Here is a 13,665-nt window from a genome sequence, read left to right on the forward strand (position 1 = left end):
GTTCGGATTCGAACCGGGCCGGTTCCGACTGCCGTTTTGGGTTCGGCTATGCATCTCATCTTTGAGAACGAGATCGGGTTGTTTTTTCAGCATAAGCACAGCCAACAAAGCTAAAAGATAGAAGATGGCTCAAATGTAGAAAAATAGATAAATTATATGTCCAAAAAATCTCTCCAAAGTGTTGGACAGTAAACGAAGCAATTCAGTCAATCATCTTGTTCACCTTCCACTATACATGCAAGGCCTGGAAGACGCTATACTCCCTCATCAACCAATGAATATCGCATGGCAACGGGCGTTCCTCCCCCCTCCGTCCCTCATTCCGTATCCATTCGATCACAACGACTGAGTCCTCTTCAAAGACAATGCTCCTAACCCCCAACATCCATCTCGCGTAGGAGATTCCTTTCTATGCTGCCCTAAGCTCTACCCCAATAGTTGATACCTCGAAAGTGTGTCGCAATATATATAGCTGTGATTGTCTTCTTTAATAAAATCGCCCGGTACTGATGTTTCCTTGATTCCTTATTAATTATCCAATCTCGGGAGATATTGGGAGAGGGAAAGCGGGCTTTCCCTAATCCTTATAGCCTCGTATATTCTTGTGATGCATGAGAATGTGTAACTAACTAGAAGCAAATATTCCACACACTTACAACTCTTGTTTTGTTTTATATTGCAACTTCTCAAAGATTATATGATTATTTTTTGATTTTCATGGATCGATTATGATGGCAATTGGCATCTAATGGAAATGTAACCCAGGGGTTGTCAAATAAATGGAATTGGAATATCCTGAAACAAAAATATTCTGTGGTTCCTTGCTACTTCGCATTGCCAAATAGGTGATTAAGTGTATAAGCATCCACAAGTTTCAAGCACGGCCTCCAAAATTTAAAACAGGAACATAGCATATATTTTTATATGCAACATTTAGATGTTTATTCAGAAAAAAAAAACTGAAAAGAAAAGTAGATGGATATATCATACATGATGCTTAACAAATAAAATAATAGATCATGGATGGCTTTGCAAGTTGTTTAAGTTATTCATTAGGATTCTTTAGGACTATCTAAAATATATTAAGTTACTTAAATTGATAATTAATCATAATAATTTTATATTAAGAATAAAATGGCACATAGCTGGAGATTAAGAGTGTTCAACGTAACCCTCCATAATAAGTGCCCAGTGTCAGCACTTTTGGTTAAAAGTTAGCAGGACTCTTCGAAAGTACAGTCTCCAGCTGTTTTATATCCTCTCTTGTTGTGACCGGATGTTCAAAAGTGTCAAAAAAAAAAAGCACTTCTAGAATCTTTAAAAACAGTGTCCAGGTAACATAGCTTCTCGAACGAGACAAAATGAAACCAAAGAATATCATAGAAACATTGTCACATATTTTAATGGGGTTCTAGAGGGAATTGGTATCTATTAGGTTGGGTCTCCTGTTACTTATTGAACTGTTAAGAGGCAAGGCAGTTTAGTTGTAATATAAACTAATGGAGGAAACCTAGATTGCTTTACCACCTTTGCTTGTCAAACACAGCCATGTTTTAATACCAATTACCAATACAAAATCTGATGCTTTCTTCATGAATGGAGGAAGATGGTATCACCTTACCATGGCGGTCAAAATATCACTTCAATAATGTTCACCTAAAAGATGAGATTTTTTTCCCCAAATCAACAGAAATCCTCATACGGGACTGTTCTTATGTACATACTGCATCCAAAGTAGTCTTCAATGCCTTCCTAAAACTCATTGAAAGTTCTTGTGATTCGCATAAGAATGTGCCAAACAAATAATTCGATAAAATTCATGAAAAATATTGCCTTCGCATCATCGATCGAGGTTAAGCGATCCAGACCATGACAGAAACCTCAGCCACCAACCCCTTTTTCCCCAAAACAAATGCAACACTAATCAGCCACAAAATGTATTTATTCTTTTACCACCAAACTTGGTCCTCATTGTCTTGTGATTAATTCATCCTTCAGCAGTTCAATACATGGAAATTTCTGCCTAGAGTCTACCAAGTTAGACTTGGACTCTGATGGTTGGAGAGCTGCATTATTTAGTATTCTAGAAGTGCAGACAATTCTTCTGACAACAAAACCTCCATGCACAAGCAAACTTTTGTTTGTCCTCCTATTCCAGATGGGAATCAAAGAACATCAAGACCTAAAATGCCCAATGCATGAAAATTAAGGCTAGTTATGCATAGAAATGACAAGGAAAAGTGGATGCAATTTTCATTATTGTATAACTCCAAAAATGTTATGCTGTAGCCAACACTGTTATTAGACATTCAAGCATAAAAACCATTCAGTAGCTTCCGAATACATAATACCCTGTCCTGGTTCCGGTATTCGGTGGCAGCTAAATACCCATTGAAATGCAGGGATCCAAGAAGCACAGAATTCCATAGCAACTTATGTTAACAATGATCAATGCAATCTTGGTATAAAAAGAATAATTATAACACGAATTTCTTCAGCATCTTCATCCAAGCAAACCCCCAATACAATGTTAAAACTTTCTCCATCTCTGTAACCAATCTTAATTTCTTCTAAGTTCTAACCTAACAAAATCTCGAGACCTATCTATCAGTCAGCGATGGGCAATCAATCGAACACCTTTCCATGGCGGCCCCACAACCAATATAATTCGAATTAAGCTAAAATTCTGCACTGTTCGGCGACGAAGAAAAAAGAAATGATAGCCTGTGAAGCAATCAGAAGAATGCGGTTCCGGCGAGGCCATGATGCAGCAAATTGTGGGCAAGGTTGTCTCTAGCTTGCATGGAACTCGCCGACCGGAGGCTGTGCTCCGGCACCATTTCATCGTCGACGAGCTCAAACGTCAGCGCCGGATCCATCTCCTCGTTCCTAATTTCACAAATGTTGTGGAGAACGCAGCACGCCCCGAGGACGACCGGCAAGTCCTGCAATTTGACCTCGGTGCGGCGCTGCAAGCAGCTCCACCGGCCCTTGAGCCTCGCAAACGCGTCCCTGGCAACCCGCTGCACCTCGCCGATCTTCTCGTTGAAGGCGTGCTGCGTCCAGGTGAGGTTCTGGTGGGTGTAGGGGACTAGGACCCAGTCCATGAGCGGGTAGCCGGTGCCGCCGACGACCCAGGAGTTCTGGAGCAGGCCGGCGGAGGCGCGCTTGTAGAGCGCCGACTGCTCGAGCACCTGGTCGTCGGGCATGGAGCCGGGCCAGCCTATGCAGACGTCGGTGAAGACGCCGTCGGGGTTGACGACGCCCTGGACGGTGATGGAGTAGGAGGTCTTCTGGTTGCGCTCGGTGTGGCGGCGGTTGAAGTAGGCGGCGACGCTGATCTTCGGGGCGATGATGGGGATGTGGGTGGTGTACATGGAACCCACCACGTTGGGGATCCCGGAGAGGGCCTCGAAGCGGGCCTTGATGGCGGCGGCGGCCGCGTCGTCGGGCCACTGGAGGAAGCGGGGCATCAGAACGGTCTTGATGGCAGAGCACACCTCGAGCACGAGCTTGTGGCAGGTGGAGATGCCGAGGCCGAAGCGTTTCGACACCAGGCGCAACGGCTCGCCGGTGGCCAGCCGCCAGATGCACACCGCAACCCGCTGCCGGACCGGGATCGCCGCCCGGAGCATCGTGTCCTCCTTCGCCACCGCCGAGCCCAGCTCCTCGCAGATCATGTCGAACGTCGCGCGCCCCATCCGGAACGCCTGCCGGAACTCCGCCTCCGGGTAGTCCGGGTGGCTGCACTGGTCCCACCAGGCACGGGATCGGTCCTTCACCCAGAGCCGCCGATGGTGGTGCTGGCCTCCCCCACCGACGGCGGCGGCGTCGGCTGCGGAAGGGGAGGAGCCGCTAGCGACGGTGGCAGCGGCGGCGGTGGCGGATGCGGCGAGGCGGGAATTCTCCGAGCGGATAGAGTCGGAGTCGTCGAGGTCCGAGAAATGGTCCTGGAGGCGGGAGTAGTACTCAAGCATGGCCTGGGACTTGCGTCGGTGGTTGGCCTGGAGGAGGGAGAGGTCGCGGCGGGCGGCTTCGTCGGAGGCCCGCCGGTCGGACTCCTCCTGGGCGTCGAGGACCGCGAGCGACGTCAATAGCTTCGCAATCGACCTCTTCTTCTTCTTATTATTATTATTCTTATTCTCTTCATCCTCCTCCCCACCACCGCCGCCATCGTCGCCGCCACCTTCATCTCCACCATCTCGTCGTCTCCGCTTCTTCGCCATGTCGACCGAGGGGGACGAAGAAGGGGGGAAGGAAGCTGGGGCGTCTTGCAAGGAGGAGAAGTAAAAGGAGAAGTCGTCCTCAACTAAGGGGAGGAGGAGGGGGTTGGTGGAAGTCGGAGTGGGAGATGATTTCATAAATCGCCCAACGCGTGCGTTTGGTGGCGTTGCAAAAGGAATTGGAAAACTCGGATGGCGAAAGGAAGAAAGAGTAGCTGAGCAAATGGGGGACGGTAATGTGAACGGTGACGGTAATATATAATATATACGTTGGGGGAGCGACACCGTGTGTACGCGTTTTGGTGGAGCGTTGCAAGGAAGGAAGCGGGCCGGTGGGGGGCCGCCGACTGGCGAGTTCCAGTAAACCGCGGGCCACGCGGCTAAGGGCGATGGAGGGAATAGCTTAAGACAACGGCCGCCTGCGATTGAGACAAATGGTTCGGCAAAGGAGTGATGTCAGGTGATGACGTGTTGCCTGTGGTGTAGGTTAGAAGAAGGGGAACGAGGGAGCAGCTGAACGGGTTCCGTGTCCGTGTATACGCGTTAGGCAGCGAAGGGACGAGGGGAGTTGCGTAGAGATTCTGGCCAGGTGGTATGAGGGATGGGAATGTGAGAGGGGTCAAAAAAGGGTAACATGTTGTTTCCAGGGTCTAATTTTAAATTATTAGAAGACCAGCGTTTGTTTTTTATATGGATCGGTTTGGGTCGGGTTGGTCTAGAAGTTTTAACTTTTTTATGATACGTGATGAGTTCTTTTTTTTCCTTTTTTTTTTTTTTGATACAAGTGCATGTGATCAGCTTAAAGGAGATGGAATATTTGATCCTGATCCTGTAACGCGGACTGAGGAAGTGTTTGTTGACTCCACATTGCTCGATTGAGTAACACTGCTTTTTTTTTGGATTACGTCTCCTGCCATCCTTAATTTCCTTCTTTCTTGTTTTTTTTATTTTTTGCTTATTAGCTAAAACCACCATGGATTTTGTTCTATATATATATATATATATATATATATATATATTGGATGTAAATTAATAAAAGCAGAAAATCAAGAATTTGTGTGACAAAATACTTATGAATAACATTGGAAAGGAATAATTTATGAGTAAGAAATTAGAAAAATAGGGGAAACCTAGATCAAAGGCATGCTATGGACTTCCGTGCATTCGTACCCCTCTCATTCAAGGCAGATGGCTTTAACACTTTCAAGATATATCTGATCTTCAGCTCGACCTAACTCCTCTCTTGAACAGTACGAGCATGTAGAAGCTTTGATCTGATCAACTCTTTTAATTGCCCGAAATTAATAATCCGAAGGTGTATAATATAAAGAAAAATAGTAGCAAAAATAGTGAAAAAAACAAGTAGGTGAGGAAAAAGAAAAGAGAGGGTAGGAGATGGCTATCAGGGAGAGCCTGAACCATAGCTTTTATATATAGGCTATTTAAGAAATGGCTCTAATAGCTGGCTGCTAGACCATAAAGATTGCAATAATGCCTAGGGAGGACACTATTTATTATGGGCTAATAATATCCCCTCAACATCTAGCATGGCCACAAATGCCTCTCTAACAATTGACTCAACAATCCCTACAATAACACTTAATTTTAATATCAAATTAAACACCAAAATAATTATAAAACAAGTCAAAATAATTAAAAGCAAGAGAGAGGCTTCCACATACACACGGCCAGCTCACGATGCGACGCATCACGTGTTGTAGGACCTACTTGTGCCATTATTCGCTCTTGAATGAAGGCTTCAGGGTCAACTTCGATGAATGCATCCTGCAGGACGACAGGAGAGGAGGTGTAGGCTTCGTTATTAGGAGCCTGAATTTTAGGGTGATTGCGGCTAGGAGTTGCCACCTGTTTGATATCTCAATGCCAGGGGCGGAGTTGAGAGCGGCATGGTCTGGTTTGTGCTATGTATGGCATGCCTTGTAGGAGAGAGAGGTCCTTCTGGAGGGGGACTCTGCGACGGTTATTGGGTGGATCTTGTAGGCTTCAGGAGGGATCGACGATTACCACTCACTGCTGAGAGATAGTAGGGCCATAGGCCGTGATGGATTAGTGATCCAGGCGAAACATATGTTCAGAGAGGCCAATGGGGATGCGGATTAGGTGGCTTTTTTTGTTGCCACCTATTCGGGAGACCACCTATGGGTGGGAGAGGACTTACCTAGTGTGCTCTGGGATGTTTTGCTTTTTAATTTTCTTGGTTGTATCCGTACACATTATGTATGATACTTCCATTTCAGCAAAAAAAAATAAAATAAATAAAGGGTTACCACTATATGTAATACTCGATCCAATTGCAGAATTCCACTCTATGAATAGACTGCTTGTGATTACCTCCAAATGCTTCTTCAACCATAGAGATAGTGAGATTGTTTTTATTGGAGATATTTGATGTAAATGCAACCATCCTAAGACAATGATATAGCCAGTCCAGAAATTTTAGAATGCATAGAAAACAAAGAATATTTTTTTTAAAAAAAATAGATAAATTGGGGTTCTGGAAATAAATCTAAATTAGAATTTATAAGAAACTAATTGATGAGATACTAACATGAGGGATTTTGAAAGGAAGGAGATGTATCGAAGTACCTTGCCAATCAAAAAGATGTAACAAATGCCAATTAGTCGGGGCCTCGATCGAAGATTGACGATTAAGATCCATAGTTCGTCGGTCACTTCCTTCAAGAATTCTAGGAACCATTGATGGTTTGATATATACTACATGATCACTAGGCTATTGAAGATAGGAACATACCATTAGCAGGGTTCTGGTGGTATGATTCCACCAATGATTGACTCCGAGAAGGCCTAGGGCCCTTTTTCCCCATAAGATTGAATGGTATGCAAGAGAAAACAAGGGCCGAAGTTTGGGTATCCTTATTAGCAAGACTTTTGATCTCTCTTTGAAATGACAAGAGTTGGATGCATTCACGTGCATGCATTTGTAAGCAACCCAAAAGTCCATATATCCAATTAAAAGGTACTGGCTAGAGAAACATTAAATACAACTCTATTTGCATTATTTTTTCAAATACAAAACTAAAATATATCGAACTAGCTAAGAAATAAATATTTCAACGTTCGAGTATCTCTAATCAAAAATCAAATTTGTTTAAATAATTAAATATTATCTAACAATATGTACCAAGGAAACATTGAGTTGTTTTGTCCCTTTGCAACTATTGTTTTTGGATTTCAGTAAAGTTTGTTGAGTATATTATATAGGAGCTAATGGTGCTCGTAATCTCCCATAATGGTGATTAAAAACACTGAAAAAATTGCATTGCGTGCATGCCTCGACCTGTTCTCTTGCAAGCTTTGTATGATGTAGAAGAATTCAAGTTATTTGGGGAACATCGACGTACGCTAAGAGGTAGTCTAAAACCATATAGCTTTCTTTCCTAAAGCATCAAATGGTCCCTCGAAAGCAAGCCGTGTCATTTTCTTGACCACTAATTACAGCTAGAAGTCAAATGAGTTGGAGGCAACGGTTCAAAGAACTCGAACATTTCAAAGGAGTTCTGAAGAAAATATTATTCTAGAGGTTCTGAAACCATATAAACAGCTCATCTCTGACTCGGCAACGAGTTTGTTTTTGATTTGGATAGAAACAAAGTCAAACCTAATTCACAAGGTTTGAAGTATAAACAAGTCAAGCCCAATGGGATCACCAACTCACAAGATTAGGAGTCCACGCCTACCTCGTTGAAAAAATATCAAAAGGACAAGCTTAAGTTTGCGTATAGGTGAGATTGGAAAACTATAGGTTGACTTCAACAATCCCGATACATGATTGATTCAAGCCAAGATGATCCAAAGCTCCTAGCTTGCTTGCAATTAATGTTGATATTACAAAAAAAAAGAAGCTATTTTCCAGTTGTTCAGGAGATTGGCTTCAATTTAATTTTTGCCATGACAAGGACTTGTGCAAGAATGGGACGGACGCACAGGAAAATCTTCAGAAAATGTTGACCATGCTTTGAGAAAGATGTTTGTGGCTATTATCTTGGAATACTTTCCCCATTCTTTTCCTTCATCTGTGCTCCAAAAGCGTGCTCCTTTTTCCTTTTTCCTTCTGAAAAAAAGATCTTGTTCTGATGCAGAAGTACGGACACAGCATTACAAATGACTTCAGAGACACGGGACATGGACTATAACGATAACCAAAATTCGACCATTCCATTTCCATGGACTTCGTTAACACATTTCTTGTCCTTTACTCCACTTCAATCCAGATTACATTAGAAGTCATGTCATGGACCAAAATTTTCAAATGTAATGATGTGTGTAGAAATCCTGATCCAGAGAAATTATATCCTATACCACATGCATCATATAGTGGTGCACCATGCTGATCGCCTTATTTTGTTCTGATAGGCTATAAGAAGTTGCGAGCGCACGATGAATGGAGCTCATAAAAATGAAATTGGCATGGTGCATTGCCGTATGATGCACATAGTGTAGGATATAATTTTTCTAGAAACTATGGGCCTAAGAGGTCTATTCACCTGAGAACACGGTCCACCATGGATCCAGCCATCGAATAGGTATTACTATGCTATGTTAATTGTGATCTAGCATCCCGGGAAGGCCCTAGGGCTCAAGATTGGGGGCAATTTTTGATTTGCACGTGATCAAAAGAACTGAGGGCTCTGATCGCATCAAGCAACTTTTTTCTATTATTACCTAGCTCGATAAAAAGAGTCTCATTTTACCCGGTTGTTTCTATCTGTTGTAGCAAAAAGTGCGCTATGGCACGGATGATTGTCTACTTCTGGCCTGTGCAACGAGGCATTCAACGCTGGCCATACGTAGGATCTTTGGGGTCTACTGCGGGGTGTCAGGTCAGCAGGTGAACCTGACCAAGTCAGCTATTTCTTTTAGCCCGAAGACCGACCGAGGGACGAAGACCTCAGTCATGAGCATTTTGGAGATAGGGGAGTAGAAGGGAACTCTGCACTATCTTGGGGTTCCGATTACTAGATCGCGACTATGCAGGAGGGGAGCTTATCCATGGAGTGGAGCATTAGGTGGCGACTAGAGGGTTGGCAGGCGGGAGTCCTGTCTATGATGGGCAAGGTTATGCTAGTACAGTCAGTTTTGAGCTCCATTCCTCTCTTCTTATTGTCTCATACCATGGTGTCTATAATAACTTTATGGTGCATGGAACGACTGTTCAGAAGCTTTATCTAGAGGTGGCAGGGTAACAGAGGGGGTGTTCACCTTCTGGCATGGGAGACTATATGCCAGCCGACCAGCAGAGGCAGATTGGGGGTCCATTCCTTGGTGGACCAATGGGAGGTTCTAGTGATCAGACTGGCAGCCATGTTTCTCCTAGAGCCGGAGAGTCTCTGAGTAGCACTACTGAGGGCAAAGTATGGAGTTTCGGTTCATCTATCTGCCTTTAGAGCTGGGCGGAGTTCTCCTTCATTTGGCAAGAGATCTGTATCCGTGCCCCGATGGTGTTATTGACGATCATGTGGGAGATCGAGGACAGGCGGGCAATCAGCATCCTGGAGGATAGGTGGCTCTCTAAGGTTCCATTGTAGGGCTGGCCCACCATGATCGAACACAGAGGGATGGAGGGTCGCAGTGTCTGTGATCTCTTCATTCCGGAAGAGTAGAGGTGGGACGAAGACCTCGTCAGGTTACTGTTTGGGGAGCCGCTTGCTAAGCAAGTCTTATCTGTACTGATCTCTGCAGGAGAGATAGCAGATAGGAGGGTCTGGAGTCTGACCGGATGGTCGGTGGTGCGAGCCCATGACGTCTCTAGGTTGGTTTGGAGATCACTGATGCGACAGCTAGACGGTGGATGGATCTGGAGGATGCACATCCACCCCCGCGCTACTTTGTTTCTTTGGAAAGTGGCGTGGGGGTGTCTGCCCACTAGAGGCGTCCTAGTCAAGCGGGGAGTGTAGATCCCTTCAGCCTGTGTAGTCTGCCCAGAGGTGGAGTCTATCTACCACGCCCTTATCGAGTGTCTGCGAGCCAGTCAAATTTGGGAGTGTGCCTTGACCCACCCCAATCATTGGCAAGTGTGGTCGTCCATCGAGGATTTTGTGGACTTCTTGGAGGAATTTGCAGGGGTTCCGAGCATGAGGAGAGGGGGACACAAGCTGCCTATCTGGCTTACCACTGCTAGCTGAATAGGAATGCCCGAGTCTTCGAGGATGGTGGCTCTCACCCAAGGGTAGTGGTAGACAGAGCTCTATTGCATGCTGTCGAGTTTTTTCGGCATCATGGAGGTTTCGCCTGTTAGGTTAGCTAGAAAAATCTGAGGCACTCATTCCGCTGCGATAGCATCCAGATCTGTTCTTGTTTTCTAGGTGCCCCCACCCCCTAGCTTTCTCAAGGTAAACTTCAACAGCAGTGTAGACGAGGGAGAGAGTTGTGGAGGTGTAGAATTTGTCATTAGAGACTACGACACCAGACTGGTGGTAGTAGGGGCGACGGATTTTCGACACGTCTGTGGTATGCGCCGAGCTCCGCGCAGCATGGGAAGGCGTCACCTATGAACGATGGGTGCTGGGCGCGGATTGCATCCTCTTGGAAGGAGACTCGACTACAGTCATCGAGTGGGTCCGGAGTCGAGGAGAAGAAGCTGCTGCTTCACGACATCCCCCGCCTACTGGGGGAGTATGGCTCCTATCTGGTCACACATGTTTATTGAGAGGCTAACTGTGCTGTTGACTGGATTGCCTCCTTTCTTGCTCATCACTCGGAGGGTTTCATCTGGGTAAATCACGAGTCTGCACTAGAGCCTTTTTGTAGCTTTTTGTTTTCTGATCTTATTATCCACATTCATATCCGTTGGGTGTAAGCCGCCGTTGTACCCAAAAAAAAAAAAAAAAAAAAAAAAAGTGTGCTATGGAGGGTAATATTTATGGGAGAATCCAAGTAAAGTTGTCGACCAGCACGGACTTTATGCCGTGCAAGGATAAACACACTCCTATGTTTGTACACCGGACTCTTGATTTCTCTCTCCACTTGTAACAGAACCGGAGGGAAGTAGGGTTGGTTTATCAAATACGGGAGAATCCAAGGAAATTGCTAGAGCGTGCGGACTTACATTGATTTGATAAACACCCTCCTACTTTTGTATAACGAGCACCTGGTAGACTCGTCATATTAGGTGCCGACTTCAGTTGCGGGCATCAGATAGCGGGCTTGCGTGGTCTCCGAAACACTTCTCCCATATCCTGATGGGTAGAAGTCCAAGATGATTTGAGAAGCATGGCCTGTGAGATTAATTTGAAATTTGTTTGACTTTTACAGCACAGCAACCCTCTTTTAAACTCAGCTCTCAAGAGTAAAGTAAGTGCGCACATACGAAGTCCCAGTGGGTCACCATGGCCATTGTTAATTTTAACATCATAAATTAGTAATTTTATGCATTTGCTCTCAAATTATTCGATGAGGCTCGCTATTTTTTTTTTTGCGCAAATTCAATATTACGAAAGAGACTTGAATGAAATCAGATCGTGGCCATTTCCTTGAATTTTGATGTATTCGGTTTTTGAAAAATCAGACCATGTTCTTCGTCATAAAAAGAGAGAGAGAGTGAGAGAGAGATCATGTTGCATTATCAACTTTGATTCATTTTATAAGTAGCCATTGTGATGAAATATTGAATGATGGGCCTGAAGAATTGGACACTGGACAGGAATATTTTTTCTTTTTATTAATCATATGATACATTCTCGGATGTACCTGAACGTTTTGTTAGATTTCATAGGCAGTACTTGGCATCACACACAATCCATATAGATATTTCTGGTTACATATTTCCACCATGGTAGCTCATTTGAAGTGGGTACCTGTCCCCGCTTTTGTCTGGTTTAATAATGCTCAACTCTGCTTTGATATCTCTGGAAGCTCTACAAGGTGAGTCCTACGCTGTGTTGCTTCATTGAATTCTTAGTCATTCTAAAGCAAGTTTACGTTTCCTCCGTTACCATTTCCGATTTGGAGGATGCTAAGTTAAAGCTTGCATTAATATCATACTACGGTTGAGGTTTGGTGGAGCTTTAACTATTCCCCAGCTCTTTCCCCAACCATTACACATAGCATGCAGGAATTATAGCTTAGTCTACCAAAAGATATATCCGCAATTCGGGCTCCTTTTATCATAACCTTTGATTTAGAGCACATCTGAGTCAGCTATTTAAGAGGTGCGATCGTACCAGCACCAACACACCAGATGCCATCAGAACTCCGCAGTTAAGTATACTTGGGCAAAAGTAATATCCGGGAAGTCCTCGTGAGTCAACTAATTAAAATCCAAAAACCATTAGAGGTGTAACTTCTAAAATTTGTACAATATGCCTGATTCAGATTAAGTATTCAAAAATTTAAGTTTTATGCTATCAAAATCTCAACTCATGCCTTTTCTATCTTCTTAAATTCATTTTTTTTTATGATTTTTATCTTTGCAACTTACTATAGACTGGATTTTGATCTTTATATTAGAGTATTAATTTGAAAATATTTAATTTTATTAAAAGATAAATCAACATTATTTTCTAAAATTTAGTTGGTCTAAATGCTTTAAAATATTTTTTTGTTCAGACACCTAGTTCTGAAGAGTACTCTTCAAAAAAGAACGTTTGTTTTTGAAGATATATAGTGTTTTCGAAATATTACATATCTTCCGAACCATTGTGTCTTTTCGGTCATCCAGATAGAATTCATAAATGGACTCTTGTAGGATATATCCAAAAATACCATATTTTTCTCTGCTCTGAAACTGTTTCTGAGATGGAGACTTTGTTTCTAGAATGCACTCTCTTTTTTTTCTTTCTTTCTTCTTTCACTTTTCTTTCTTCTTCAAGCAATTGAAGGAGTCTTTTCGATCAAACCTCCCAGCGACCATTCTTGTTGGAGAAAGATCAGGCCGAACCATATTATTGTACCTTATGAACAAGATCATCGCACACCCACAAGTAGAAAATGAATCATCTTCTTAGGTCAGTGTACTTCGCACACCTTGATCCAGGCAAGATCTTTTAAATCTTCTATTTTTTTTTTGGTAGTTTGTTTCTTTTATAATACTATTCTAAAATTATAAAAACAGCAACATAGCAATCTTTCTAGGTATATTCCTCCAACACTCTAAACAAATGGCTAAGTGAAACCAAAAAATGGCAAGAGAGGACGATTCGAATTCGTACTGTTAATGGGCTGCGTCAGGCCCAAGCACGAATCCACCCTTGGATAAAAACCTCCGTTCGACCATTTCCCGGTCTGAAGCTAGCCCATGGGTGCCGGGTCCAAGCCTTACCCGCTTCGTATCAGGCCCAAACTGCACAACGCCTCAATTTTTTCTGGTTCTCGAGCAAAATCCCTGCATGAAAAAATTCAGACTTTTCCCCCTCCAATCAGGTTAAAATCAGGCTTTAGAGCCGGAAAAAGAATGCCTATGCCC

The sequence above is a fragment of the Phoenix dactylifera genome, chromosome 1 (genome assembly GCF_051530095.1).
Source record: "Phoenix dactylifera cultivar Ajwa chromosome 1, Ajwa_hap1_PhDact_Kaust_v1.1, whole genome shotgun sequence".
Lineage (NCBI taxonomy): Eukaryota > Viridiplantae > Streptophyta > Magnoliopsida > Arecales > Arecaceae > Phoenix > Phoenix dactylifera.